This window comes from Ursus maritimus, unplaced genomic scaffold (assembly GCF_017311325.1).
Source record: "Ursus maritimus isolate PB19 unplaced genomic scaffold, ASM1731132v1 scaffold_3, whole genome shotgun sequence".
Taxonomy (NCBI): Eukaryota; Metazoa; Chordata; class Mammalia; order Carnivora; family Ursidae; genus Ursus; species Ursus maritimus.
The window spans coordinates 31,170,108-31,183,902 of record NW_024425563.1 but is presented as its reverse complement, the minus strand read 5'-3'; the positions used below and the strand labels follow the sequence as shown (position 1 = coordinate 31,183,902).

The following is a 13,795-nucleotide window of genomic DNA, read 5'->3' as shown; positions in this document are numbered from 1 at the left end:
ATTTTGTTTTCTAAAAATTCTCCTACACTTTCTGTAAATAGAGACCAGTTGCCACTGTTACTCTTCCTTTGACTCTCCTTTCTGGGCTGATGCCATTTCTCATACTTCAGAATTGTATTTACCTTTTAAAACAAGCATGTTATAAAAAAATATTCTGTAAAACATTTTTGCTTTGTCCTAATTTTTCTGTTTTCTGATATCTCTTATATACATTTTTAAGGCCCCAGTTCCCTAATCCATTATTTTATGCACACCATTGTGTATTATTTATTTTTCTGACAAATTATTCTCAAGTTCAAAATCTTTCAGAAGCTCCTTATTGTCATTAGGCAGAAATTTCCTTCTCTTCTTGGCAATGAAGGCCTTCAACAAAGAGGATCCAGCTTTCACTTTTCCAGTTTACTCTCATGCATGTAGGCCATACTCTCACCAATCTGAATTAATTGCATCATTTTCCTCTGAATTTATTAAATACATTCTTACATCCGTCATTTGTGTCCTTGCTGATTTTGAACCCATTCTCTCAACAGCCTTGTCCTGTTATTTCTAGTGGAAACTCTGTAAGGTACATTTCAAGTTTTACATTTCTTCTTGAGAGCTAATTTGATCTTTGGTGAGAGTTTATTGGAACTACCACTTAACGCCATTTCCCGTGTTATTGTCCTAAAGAGTATGTCCCCACGGTAATCATGTCAGCACTTTAAGGACTGGTTCTGCCCTCTCTTTCTCATGGTACTCTGGGACTTTGTACAAAACAGATCCTCAATATACACTTGTTTAATTGAATTAAACCTGAGTGCTAGTTGGTTAAATCCAGCTTTATTAAAAAGCTTGAATTAAGGCCTACAGCAAAAGGTCTCAAAAGTCCTTATGGATTTTCATATTTGATTTACACACTGAGCCAGAAGCTTTGGAATTATTACTTCCCTGGCTTAAAGAACATATTTATAAATATTCCTTGGGGAAATGCCTTTCCTCTCTTTTGAATAAGATAGACCCACTGAAAATAATTCCAGAGGTAACCCTTCCTAAGTAACCAGGTGCTGTGGGCAGTAAAACCTCAAAATATAGTTAATATTTAAAGAGGACAGCCTGAATATAAGGGGCAGTGAAAATATCTCTTGATGCTTACCTAGAGAGATTTAATTTTTTCACTTTTCACCTTAAAGAAAAAGGGAAAACAGCTGACGATATTAACAGGAAGTGATCTTTAGAGAGTTACTTTAACAAACAGATAACAGAAAATCTATAAAACTACCTTTTTAATTATAAACTGGTACTTATCAAGTATTTAAGTGTGAGAAGACATCTGCTTTGGACCAAGATGGAGTAACAGGGACTGGATTTACGCTACCACCTGAAATAACAAAGGAAATAAAAAAATCGAGTTGATAGATGTAAATGTGTATATATGTGTATACACACGCACATGCACACACACACACACTAGGTTCTAGTAAAGGACAATAATCCTTGAAAAACAAGCAACAAACAAGATGAGTCTTCTTATTACTCCAGCATACACCTTGAGAGAGTTTTCAAGCTGGAGATCCCAGGCAAAACCTGGCAGACTCCTCTTTTTTTTTTTTTTAAAGATTTTATTTATTTATTTGACAGAGATAGAGACAGCCAGCGAGAGAGGGAACACAAGCAGGGGGAGTGGGAGAGGAAGAAGCAGGCTCCCAGCAGAGGAGACTGATGCGGGGCTCGATCCCAGAACACCGGGATCACTCCCTGAGCCGAAGGCAGACGCTTAACCCAGGCGCCCCCTGGCAGACTCCTCTTAAGAAGATGGAGCAAGTAGTCTGGGGAGGCCAAAGTGGCTGGACAGAATACCAGAGAAGAGAAAGCTGCACAGAAAATTCCAAAGATCTTCAGAAGGCCCCTCACCAATATTCCACTGAGTACAGATCAGCACCAGTGTATGAAGGAACTGCACNGGGCTAGGGAAAGAACAGTACTGAAAGAATAGAGGTAACCTTGCTCGGGGCTCCTATGGGGCTGGGAAGAATGCCAATTCCCACCAGGCCTTGTAGAAAACCTCATGATTCACAGGGGATTGTGAATAGTACACAGAAGTGTCTTGCCTCAGACACAGGGGAATAATTAGCCTAGACTGACTAGCTCTGTCCTCCCTAGCAAATCTTAAAAACAAGACCTTAAAGGATCACACCTGCCCCCATTTCTAAGAACAACTCTACCTCCTCCTGCCGTAAGAGGCAATTAAAGTTTAGTGACTCTTCTTGCTGACTGATTCCGAGCTACATGGAGACTAAGTGGCAGCCAATTCTTATAGTTCAAGGTACCCTTTCTCCCTCCTCTGGGGAGAGGGAGTCTCTCTGGGCAACTGAAACTCAAAATTGTTGGGGTAGGAAAGTCTCCAAGTGGGTTACTGAATGTGATGGTCAGAGGAAATGCTCCTGCTGTCATCCCGAGTTTCCCATTTCCATGTTTCTCTTCTTTTTGGGACACAACAGATGACAAAGTTTTGTGATTTAGTGTGTTTATGCGATGCTCCGTCCTCAAAGGGGATTGCCTCGGAGCTGGTGCCTTTGTCCGCATTATGAGACCATTTCAAAATGTCCTTTTAGGCTAACAGCTTCTGCGTTGTGCAGGATAAGACTAGTGGATACCATAACCATAGTATCTCATTTATCGTAAAGTGGATTTCCTGGTGGAATGCCTAGCTTGTGTGGGAATCTGTAAACTCCCAAGTAGTGGTTCTGATCAATGCCCTGCAGGTGGAAAAGGCAAACCTATAACCAGAATAGTTATCTATGCTTGCACTAACAAACTATTGCCCTTTCCAGGACAGAAGGGACCCAATGTAGCCAACCTGCCACCAACAGGTTGTTGGTGCCTCAAGAAATTGTAACATACTGAGAGCTCAGCGTTGGTCCCTGGGGATGAGATGTTCTATTAACCATCTCTATAACTCTCTACAGGTTAGGTATTCCTGGATGCCATTCTGATATTGTTGCTTATTAAAATAATTACAATTCTTTGGCTTCTGGCAGTTAAGTCACACAACCTGACCTTTATTGCGTCAGGGCCCTAGTGCCATCAGCAAACTAATTTCTGTGACAGCCTCTACCATCAGCCCTGGCCTACAGAGAATTATCTTGAACATTTTATGATGCTAACGATGCTCACACCAGCACTTTCCTTATGGTCTTGGTAAATAGTGTGTTTTCTAGGCTTTCTTAAGGAATGCAGTTCTCTTTTGGATCTTGTGGCCTCACACAACATAACTGTTCCAGCAGACCCAAATCACTGAGCCTTTTAATTTATTCCTCTACTAGCTGCCACAGCAATTCAGATAGTTCAACCTCACTCACCCTGGGTGACTTTTTCCTGGCTTCTGCTAGAAATCCAAGCAGTAATTTATGCCATTGCCTGGCTTTTCACCAGAATATTAAATCCCATTTCCAAGTCAATAAACTCTTCCTGATCCAGATTTATGGTCCAGCCCTTTTGATGGAGCATCTGCTGTATCCAGTTCTATAAGTTCTTCCCTGGGCCCTGTGTACATGCCTGCTACTTACTGTAGCTCCTTTGGGATACTGTTTCCCCTCTCATTAGGACCAACACTTCCCCAGCTGCATTGTTGTGTCTTAACACCTACTTTAAATCTTTTGGTCAGAAGAGGTCAGGAAAACTCCTGAGAGGGCATCTGTTGGTTTGTGTGGGAGAAACCTCTGTATTATCTTCCCATGTGGGAAAAGTGCTAGTTCTTAATGGGGAAGGAAAGGGATCATTCTGTACATTCAGAGAATGGTGGGGACTCAAAATCTACATTAGATGTTCCTACACCATGTGAAGCAGGGTTTGGCATCCTAAGATCTGATGTCAGCATAAGAGCCCTCGCTCTGTTGAACATTCAACCATCTCTGAAGCTCAGTAACTGACTATTGAATACTGATCTCGATCTTCATTTTTTTCTGCTTGCCAACTGCATGAGTGGTGGGCTGCTTTTTAGCAGCTAAGTAGACTCTCTTGCTCTTACACATAGCTTTCAATTATTTCTTAATTTCTGCTAGTTTTTCATTATCCACTTTTAGGGCAGCAATGAACTCAGTGAACATTATTTAATTCCATTGTCTTTATATGTATTAACTGTCCCCCCCACCCCGCCCTGTACAGTTCAAATGCCTGAATCCTCAACACTAAGATGTAGCCCTCCACAGATAGCCTCTCAGGTGGCCACAGGTAAAAGTTTTAACAAGTGGAATACTCCCTTGTGCCAGAGGCTGTCCATGCTCCATTTGCCACTCAGGGTGGGATCTACATTGCCAGCTGAGAAGTGAAGACAGTTACCCAAACCCCGTCTTGCTGCTTGCCTTCTCAGACTATTCCTGGTACCAACTATGCCCACTGGGTGATCTAGATATCAGATGCTGAGACAAAAATTTTATTGGAGGGTAATACCTATGAAAGGAAAAGAGTGAGAAAGAGGCAATCAGTCTACCATGAAGAACTAAGAATGTCTCTGCCAGTGTGGTAGGGAGCTCTGGAGCAAAGCTATATGTTAGAAGAAAGCTGATTGGGTGCAGTGCTGTCCTTTATTTAGCTTTAATCAGTCTTTGAGAGCCAACGTAAACAATTTGAACTTAGATCAAAAGCTAAGGCAGACACTGAAGAAGCTAAGAGCTGGAGGTTAACAGCTAACCACATTCCTCACAGCTGGACAGTGAGACTCTTCTTGAAGAGGGATCTGCAGGCCACATCATTGTGTTTGCCAGAGCTCTCAAAAATATCTGATTCTGTACTTTGATTTCTGAATCCGTTTCTGATTGTAATAATAAATCCAGGAATAGGAAGTTTGAAATACTGCCCTTGCTGGAGATGTTCTTCACTTCTCCAAGGAAAAGGTTGGACACACATAGCGGTTACTTGGGACTGTTAAACCAAGAGAAAGGGCTTCAAGGGGAAATGCACTCAAGTGTACTGATTAGGTCATTATCTCAATTTCAAGTGTGTGCCCTAACCTGCTATTTACCTTTCCTTGTATTTAATTCTTGATTTCAGTGAGACTACGGAGTTTGAAATAAAAGGATGGAATACTACTAACACATCTTACATTAATTAATTAATTAAGCAATTTGGGTATTTTTAAAAAAATACAGAAATTTTAGAAATGTTCAAATTAGTAATATTTGACTTGTTTGAGGAGGTCCAATGGAACAGTACTAACAATTAATCATCTAGAATATGTGTTTTCCTATCTAGACCACTATAGCTCAGATAATGTGGTAAGTTAAAGTTGAACTGTTTGAATTTTAGTCTTTTACTGTCCATGAAAAATAGACTTACCCACTAAATAAGTAGTTACTGAATAATATTGCAGAAAATCTAACTCTTTTAAAGCCTTCTAGAAGCACACAATTTAATTATGTCTCTTCTATCTACTTCAGCATTTATTACACTTGTTAATTAAAGCATGTCTCCAAAGACCTCTGCTTGCCAATCTTGTATAACCCTGGCTGGAAGTGCCCTACATATCTGAAGGTAAAGATACTTAATACAATTATTGTCAAGACAGTCCAGATTGGCCTGCCCCTTCAGGAGAACAACATATACTTGAAAGTAAAAAGCTCTTAAATGTTGTATAAATGATATTTTACTAATTTACATTGGTGTTTGCCAGTGAATTATGCATTTATTTGTGAGTTTGGGACTCTGAAGTTTGACGTAGCATGAACAAAAAGACAAATTTATTACAGGAGTGATAGGGAAAATTGTTATCTAAAACAACTGCTGCCTAAGGAGGGTGGACATTGAAAAATTAATTTTTTTTCTATTGCATCCTTGGAACGATTTGAATATGCAAATCTGAGCTTTGAGCTGAAATTCAAAGTAGTGCTCTGAGGATAATTTGTAGCTCTCTTGAAGAGATACTGATGAGGGGGAGATGGTATAGAGGAAGAAAGGAATCAGTATGATGAGGAAAAGCTGGAATTCTCAATGGGGAAATAGGGCCATCCTGGAATGCGGTGTTCAAAAATTTAATACTGAAATTCATTGTTTCCACTTCGTTGTTGTAAATCCTTTTCTGGCTTCTTCAAACCTTCAGTAGAAACTGTCATGCCTACAAATGCTGGATTAGAAAACCAGAGTACTTTGTTGTTGTTGTTGTTGTTGTTTTGAAATTTAATTGTTTTTAAGAATTATCGAAAAAGCCTAAAGCTAAATCCCATGACTAGACTGACACAAATCAGAGAGGAACATCATCAGTCAGAAAAAATTAACAGGATTAATTCAGCTGACACCAAAAATGACCATGAAAATCTAAGCCACTTCCACATTCCACCCCCCACCTCCCAATTCCTAGTGATTAACAGACATCTTGGGAAGTTTTACAAATGATCCACAAATAGTGGAATTAGGGTTCAAGTCCATTAGCCAGGTCTCAAGGGGCAGGTGATCCAGTTAAAATCTGAATTGCATAGGGATACTGGAATCTAAGAATGAGGATACACATAGGCCTCGGTAATAATGGAAGCAAAAACTCAATGGTTCATTGTAGTTTCTTTAGGTGCATTAGCTTTTTTAAGTACTGTCCTAAGAGCACTTCACATGAGATCTAGCTTCTCAACAGATTTTTAAATGTACGGTACGAATTGTTAACTCTCTGCAAAAGTCAGAACTGTTTTCACAGATGAACATCTAATCTGTTTTCTAAAGGCCTCTGTAGGAAAGTAAGTTTTCAATGTCCAATAGGCATAATTTTGTACAGGGAATCTCTAGAATATACTTATCTTGTACAAAAAAACTTTATACCTGTTGTATTTGTTTGTATTCAGCTTACTAAAGACTTTTTTTCTCCACGTAGTAGAAAACTTGACTTTCAGCAGCTACCAGGAAGGAATGATCACACTTGCTGGGTCCCAAATCTTAGGGAAAGGTATGCTTATGTTTGACTTAGATAATTTCTGATGATATCCTTTGTACCAGCCAACTGTGGTATTGTGTAGTTTGCACTTGTCTTTGCACGGGACAAGGATTTTGTTTTCAGAGTACAAGCATTTTTAGATGTATTATTCCTACATTCCTATAGTCATCCATTTATTCTTCTGATGTATGCATTAGGAGTTTTACATCCCCCAAAATGTAACAGGTGTTTTAATCCACTAGTTACAGAATATTATAAACAGCCTTTCCAATCATAAATCATGTCAACATTGAAAAAATAACATCTACTAAGAGAATTTAGGACATGGCAGCAAATTATTAATAGAACAATTGAGACAAGGGGAAGGATGCACTTATTATAGTCAGGAATAGATGATTGATGGGAGAGCAAATTTTTTACATGAAGAATTTATGTTGCACTCCCCAAAGACCATCTGGAAAGCCTTCTCTGGATGTTTACCTGTGTGTTTTGAGTTTAATAACAGTTCTAGACATCTCTTAATTAATCACATCTGTCAAATGATGTTGCAGATAGACACCTAAACATGATGTCTTCAAGGACAGTCACACATTAGTGACTAAGACCTTCATTCACTCAGAAAAAGAGACTTGAAAATGTATTATATACTGATATTCAACTGCTCTATCTTAAACCTCACAGAATATAGTATACTTACAGAATGTTTAAATATATGTTTATATGTGTAGGTGTGAAAGTGTATACATGCATAAATATCTTTGGTGATATTTCAGATCTTCATCACCAACATTATGCTCATATGTCATGTAAGCATAATGATGTCAGACTGGCTATTCTTTCTAAATTGTGTTTCTATGGGGGAGGGGCTGGGAGGAAAAACAACTCCCTTTTATTTGTATTGTTCTTGTAGTTCTTTCATTATTCTTCCAGTTTTATTATAATATTCGGAAGTAATAAATTAGCCCTAAAATCTCAGTGGCTTAACTCAACAATATTCTCCTCTTGCTCATGAAAAAGATCTAGGGCAAAGCTAAAGCTGGGTAGTGCCTTGGATTCAGTCGCTCAGGGATTTTGGCTGACAGAGGCCCACTACCTTATATCTGAACCATCTGGAACACATGGTTTTCCCCATCCATGTGTCCATAAAACCTTTCACTGGTAATGAAGTGTTTTGCTCTGGAAAAGACATGTGATTCCATTGACCAGAACTAGTCACATGGCCCCACGTAACTGCAAAAGGATTGGGAAGTATGAGAGTACGTGAAATCATTGATGAGTTGTCTTTGCCACACTATATTCCAGACCTATATTTGTTGGGCAAGAGAAATTTTAATGAACCAAGTGGAAATTTTAATACCAAACTCCTTGTTCCTTTCTCTTTATTCCAATGGCACAACACAGAAAAAACCAGACGTATTTAGAGTCCTAACTCACTTTCCTCCTGATTTTCATGCTGAGGGCACTGCTCTTCTTTCAACAGCCAGCTAGCTCATGAGCTGGATGTGGATTACTCAGTGTGCCAGAGAAGTGCTGAGAGCTTTATGGTGACTCTGCTTCGAGAAAATAAACATACAAAATCCCCTACATACAAAACCAAACCAAACCACTGTTTATGTGGCATAAAGTAAATTTCTGGTTGAGAACTTTGTTTAGGGTCAAAAAAATTAGCCTTAGTTTTTGTACCTCTTTGATCCATTCTCCACTTTCTCTTTCATCCTCTACCCCTAATCTCTTTCTAATGAGGAACAGGTTGAGCAAACAGAACCAATTCCTACCTCTAGCTATTTACCATAAACCACTGCCTCTTTATTCAATCTTTCCCCATATGACCCTTTTTAGAATTGGAGTTGATGAAAACCAAACGAGATGTTGGTGAGCTACAACACTAATCAGAGATAACCAGCAATATTCACATTGTAGAAAACATTAGCCTCCTTTTAACACCGTAAAGATTATTTTTTCATTTAATAATAACTTAAAGAGTAATTGAAAAGGAATGTGCTGATTTTAATAGCCACAAAATGTCTAGGTATTTAATAAAATATCACAAACTGGTCTTGAATTACATTCAGGAGCAATTCAAATTACATGCAGAGAGAGACATATTCTCTGGCGGAAAAGCCTGTAGTGATTCTTATTTATAAGATCAAACTCATTTTTGCTTCATTCAAATATGAACATATACAACAACTTAGGAAAAGACTTCGTGGAATATAGGTCTGGATGAATTTCTTGTGGTACCTATTTTTGCAAGTTTTTTAAAACATTGAAATCACTGTTGTGGGTTCTTAGAGATGAACCATCTGTCACAAATCAGAATCAACATTTATTGTAGCTTATTAAGAGGAAAAGTTGCTCGCAAAAACCATTTAAAGTATAAAATTGGATATTGAAAACTTTCTTTCCCGTAGAGGTCTTTAAGAAACAGATTAGATGTTCATATGTGAAAATAGTTCTGACTTTTGTAAATAGATAATTATCTCATGTGGTAGAATCACTAAAAAGGTGAGAAATGCATGGGGACAAAAGGAAGGCAGAGGAGCATGTGCATGCATGTGTGGGAGTGAGGGGGGGAGGGGCTGCATTTCTCAGAAGAATTTCATTTGTTTGTAGGTATCTGAACTGAAAATATGAAATTGCATTTGAAGATAGCTCACAAACTAGAATGTACATTATAAACTGGAGTGCTATTAAATAAATTCTAACTTAGTTAATGTGAGTATTCCAACTTAATATGTTATCACAGTTCAAATATGTCTACCTTATTAAGAAAAATGTCATAATAGGAGTGATAGCATCAAGATGTCAACATAGGTCATTTTCAACTTTGGTCTCCCTCATAAGAAGACCAACTAGTAATTATCCACAGACAGGACACCATTGTGAAAATCCCCGAAACTGGAGGTGAGGCTGAAGTACCCCTTGGACCACAAAGACCAAACAGGACCACATTTGAAGAGTGAAAGGAGTGGCTATACTCTGACTGCATTGTCCCCCACACCCTCTAATCTAAGAACAACACTGCATTGCATGAGATAGCCCCACTGGATCTAGGTTTTTCCAGTGGAAAAAAAAAAGAGTCCAAAGTGAACACCCAGCTCCCTCTCCCTCAGCATTTTGAGGTGCTTCCTAGGAGGTCCACTCAGGTCTCACCTCACAGGAATCACTGAGGAAACCTGCAGGGCTTGACCACTGGAGATCAGATAGAAACAGAGAAGAGGAGTGAGGCTTACAGCACCTGGCCCCCAGGTCTTGGCAGATAGCAATTCTCCTCTGATGGAGACTGGAGCAGATATTCCAGTCAGTTGCTCTGTCCATCTGCGCAGCCAAGCTGGTGGCCCTGTCTGGCCTAGAATTAAGCTCATATATATATGTTCAGCTAATATTTGACAAGGAAGCCAAGAATACTCAATGGAGAAAAGATATTCTCTTTAATAAATGGTGCTGGGAAAACTGGATAGTCACATGTAAAAGAATGAAACTGGATTTATATCTAACACACTCACAACAAATAACTCAAAATGGTTAACGATTAAATGTAACATCTCAAACCATAAAACTCCTAGAAGAAAACACAAGGAAAAGCTCTTGGACTTTGGTCTTGGCAATGATTTTATGGATATGATAGTCAAAGCATAAGAAACAAGAGCAAAAATAAACCAGTGGGGCTAACCATATCAAACTAAAATGCTTCTGCAAAGTAAAAGAAATGATAAATGAAATGAAAAACCAAAGTATTATCCAAATAATGAAATTAACTATTAATTTCTACATGAGATTATAAACTTTCTGCAGGCAGGGAACTTGTTATACTTTTGAATTTTCCATAATATCTGTTAAGACATGTCAGTATATAAAAATATTTCTTGTTTAATTGATTCAGTCAACAGTAAATCTGACTTTTGCATAAGAATACTACTTTTTTAATTTTAATTTTTTAATTTTAATTTAATTTAATTAATTAATTAATTAATTTTTTTAGGGAGAGAGAGCAGGTGGAGGGGCAAGAGGAGGGGGAGAGAGAATCCAAAGCAGGCTTCAGGCCCAGTACTGAGCCTGACACGGGGCTCAATCTCAGGACCTTGAGATCATGACATGAGCCAAAATCAAGAGTCAGACACTCAACCAAATGAGCCACCCAGGCGCCCCCATAAGGATACTATTCAATCTATCAATGCTTTGGATGTTTGTTTTCAGAGCAGAGAAAATTTTATACAATGAAGGACCTAATGACTTTTTCCATAAATACATTTCAAAGGTAGAAGAGTACTTTTTTGTACTTTGAAAAGTATGATTTATTTAATATCAAAATAAATGCTTTGCTCATATAAAAACTGTAATAAAATATTAATAATAAAATAATATAAATATTTTTTCTTAGAAGAAAAAAAAGCCAACATACAGAATGGGAGAAAATATTTATAAGCCATACTTCTGATAAGGGATTAATATCTAAAATATATAAGGAATTCCTACGACTACGAAAAACACAAGTAGTACAATTAAAAATGGGCAAAAGATGAATAGTCATTTTTCCAAAGAAGACATACAAATGTCCACCAGATACCTGAGAAAGTTCTCAACACAACTAATCATCAGGGAAATTCAAAGAAAAACTACAGTGGGAGAATGAGCAAGCAGGTGGATATCAGGAAGGTCTGGGAGGGTGAGCTTTGGAATGGAAAAGTAGTGTGTGGAGCAGTCAAACCTGCAACACAGAGACCAATAATCTATAAAGTGAAGTCCTCTGAAATCAGAAGAGTAAGGAACTTCGGTGGTTTTCAGTAGAACTATGGAGGTGTATTTTCCTTGGTTAAAAAATGACTACTCTTGAAAGTTTAGAAACCAACCCAATCTGAGGAGCAGGAGATGGAACAGAAACTGACGGGCCACCTAAATCTGTTGAAGTTATGTCTGGAGTCCAACCCAGAGCATCACATCCTTCAGAATCCACGAGAGAAAGCAGCTCCATCAGAGAACCCAGGAGTTCAACTAAGGAAGATTCTCACTGAGAAAGCAGTGGAAGTTGAAACTGTAAGAATATCCGTTCCCAACACCACTATGACCCATATATCCGCAACAAAAATGCAAAGGTTAAGTCTCTGGGACATCATAGAGGAGACTTCCTTGGTCAGTCAGAGGGAGTCATAGAACCCAGAAAGGAAAGATCAGAGGTAAAGAATATATTGGAAAAGCTCAAGAACTCTTAAAGCTTACTACAGGACAGAGATCTTTCAAACCAGCTCAGTGTACAGAGGTCAATTGTGAGTTTAAAAAGTTGCCAGGGGCTTCTGCTGGGGACGATCTTCAGTATCACTTCGAATGTCTAGCCCCTGAGAAAAATTGGCTTATTTTAGAAAATGAAGACCTGGGTCAAAACACAGCTCAACTTTCTGAACAGTTAGAACATATGTCAATGTAGTGTGATGTATGGCAAAGTAAATTCTTCACAAGCAGGTTTATAGCAGATGAGTTAACCAACTCCAGACCAGGTTCGTAGCATCAAAATAGTGATGCACAGAGTGCTATTCAAAATCTCCTGAGTGAATGGGAATAGTTTCATTAGGAAATGACAGTTACCCAGAGACTGTCAGATGAGCTCTTAATCTCCTTGCAGTGGGGAAGAGAGCACACTTGCTACCCTAGTACAGAGCCTCACACCAAAGCAGTACTAGCATTAACAAATGAAGTTGGCAAAAGCAGTAAACGTGCGTCTTCTGGATAATGCTGACACTAAAAGTCAAAAGAAGATTCCATCAACAGTGAATTTTGTAGCACCCCAGCAGAAAAAATGGCTGGAAGGGTTCTACTCATTTTGGATCCAGTTACCTACACAGAAAGCTCACTTGATAATCCATTTTCTGAGCCTTCACCTTACTTGCTACAAAGAAAAATATTGGACGATTTCATCCCTATACAGATATGAAAGTACAACTTTGAGTTGTTGCAATCACTGCCAGGGAGAGGTCGTTGTCCCTTAATATTCAGTATGTTGGAGGCATGCTGCAGGCACTTGCTTCTTACCCACAAGAGCCGAGTTCTTATAACGGTAGAAGTAATATCACTTTCTATTAAGTAATATATATCCCCAAAGATGTTTCATGCACTGGACCACAGATTACCTTTTCTTAATAACTATCTCAGGGTAAGAAAAGAATGAAACTGTGTGGATATGTTTAAAGTAGATGATGCTTCCCAGGCATTACATAATGTTTTTCCTGAAGGACTCTGAAAGAAAAAGAGTCTACCTTTATTTTAGGCCCTAAGGTACATCTTGCTATGTATTTAATACGAGCAGATTTAATTGTGGTATTCTAAGGCAGGGTGGGTCATATGTAGCCACACCCATTCAAGTTACTGTTGTCTATGGTTGGTTTTTGTTTGTTTGTTTTTTTAAGATTTTATTTATTTATTTGTGTGTGTGAGAGAGAAAGTGAGCTAGCACAAACGGGGAGTGGCAGGCAGAGGGAGAAGCAGGCTCCTCGCCAAGCAAGGAGCCGGATACAGCACTTCATCTCAGGACCTTGGGATTATGACCCGAGCCAAAGGCAGATGTTAACCTACTGAGCCCTTAACCTACTGAGCCCAGGCATCCCTGTCTATGGTTGTTTTATTGTTTTTGTTTTTGCACTACAACAGTAGACCTGAATAGATGCAACAGGGCTTGTAAAGCCTAAAATATTTCCTATCTAGCCCTTTCAGAGAAAGTTTTTTGGCCTCCACTCTAAAGGAATAAAAGCTGGCAGGGGGACGGGAAGAGGGAGTGTTCCTTTTTTGGTGATTTTTGGGGCTATAAAAGAGGCTTATGGAAATACTATGGGTGAAGGGACTAATATTTTAAAACTAAATGCTATATGCTAGGAAAATTAATATTTTACAGCCACAATAGCAAGTGTTTCAGCA

The 13,795-nt window shown here is 38.6% G+C and overlaps 1 pseudogene; it reads left to right on the top strand.

Annotated features, from left to right (window-relative positions):
- The first annotated feature begins 11,712 nt into the window (after window positions 1–11,712).
- Window positions 11,713–12,873, top strand: LOC103676678 (annotated as a pseudogene).
- Window positions 12,874–13,795: the final 922 nt, after the last annotated feature.